The 1,458-nt window shown below is 45.5% G+C and overlaps 1 non-coding gene across 1 annotated transcript; it reads left to right on the plus strand.

Moving 5' to 3' along the window:
- The first annotated feature begins 244 nt into the window (after positions 1–244).
- TRNAS-CGA (transfer RNA serine (anticodon CGA)) lies at positions 245–318 on the plus strand. The gene has a single exon. It is a non-coding gene; the product is annotated as a tRNA-Ser (tRNA).
- The last annotated feature ends 1,140 nt before the right edge of the window (positions 319–1,458 follow it).

A 1,458-nucleotide genomic window follows, 5' to 3' on the forward strand; every position in this document is an offset into this window, starting at 1 on the left:
AATTCCTTATAAAGCCGCAGAAAAAACAACCATGCCGCCGGTGGGATCTGAACCCACGACCTCCGAATGTCGCTCTCGCCCAGTTTCTACCCTCGCCGTTAGATGACGTTCCACGTCACGCTCGCGGTATTACAGGACGTGCTACGTCCGCCGCTATGGTCGAGGGTGGCGCTGCTGAACACTCTCAAGGTTCGCTTACAACCAATGAACATAAATACCCACAAGAGCAGCAGATTGGACAGCCGTCGCCGTAGCTCAGTTGGTAAGAGCACCGGACGCGATATCCGGAGGTCGTGGGTTCGGATCCCACCGGCGGCATGGCTGTTTTTTTCTGCTGCTTTATAAGTAATTTTCTTTAAGCGATTTATTAATCTAAGTACTATAATATCCCACTGATAAGCACAACACATAAAAAAAACAATCCCCTATGCACCTTGGTTTCGGTGACTGTTCGCTCCCTTCATAAGTTTGTCAAACGGGCCCCTCATTTCCTTCAACTTATCTGCTAATATATATATATATATATATATATATATATATATATATATATATATATATATATATATATATATATATATATATATGCGCCGTCTGAGCGGGCTCCAAGACAGGTGCCACTTGACGGCCCCATTGGTGATACATTTGTGGCCCACCCGTCTGGCGTAGGGTGTTCAGAGTGATGGCAAACGAATCTGCACGAATCGGCGCACAAAACTTTTGCTCGAGTTCAAGCGTAGTGTGTGTAAGGGATTCGTATCGACAACCTTGTGCCGTGCTCCAAAGGGGTAGTTTATAAAATCCCCCTATCCTGTGGTCAGATATACATTGGGCAAACGGGACGTTGTATTAACACACGACTCGGAGAACATCTCAATTCATTAGAATCTAATCGCTCCACTAATCTAGTTGATCATTGCCGAGAGTGTCAATCATGTTTTCCGTCCTTGCATTTTACTGACATTTTGTACAAACACCCCGACCAGTTGACCAGGGAAATTATCGAGGCGTATAACATCACAAAGAAACCAAGATTATGTGTCAGCCAACCATCCCTGCTCCTGCGTGACTGTGAGGTTGCATATCTGGACATCACATAGTAACACATGCGTTCTGATTTTGTGTTTTTTTCGTTTTCTGTTTCCTTTTATAAGTGTGCTTCCTGTGATTAAACTTTAGTTGAGAGTCAGCGCTTGTTCCTGTGTATTCTTCGTCTAGTCCCCGTTTGTTCGCGCTGTTTTTTTGCATTATGTATCACCAACTCGCCCGCTTATCTATCCTGTTGAACCTTAGGTCCTAGAAACCGTAGTGGGGTACCTTCGAAAGGCCGTGCGGGCGAACCATTGGTCGCAGAGGGATGCGAATGGTACAAAACGAATCGTTGTTTTGTGATGTTTGTGGTGACGACCACGACCGCGGTGGCGGTGTTTTTAAGGAGGAAAAACGCTAAGGCGCCCGTGT

The sequence above is a fragment of the Amblyomma americanum genome, chromosome 8 (assembly GCF_052857255.1).
Source record: "Amblyomma americanum isolate KBUSLIRL-KWMA chromosome 8, ASM5285725v1, whole genome shotgun sequence".
NCBI classification, from domain to species: Eukaryota; Metazoa; Arthropoda; class Arachnida; order Ixodida; family Ixodidae; genus Amblyomma; species Amblyomma americanum.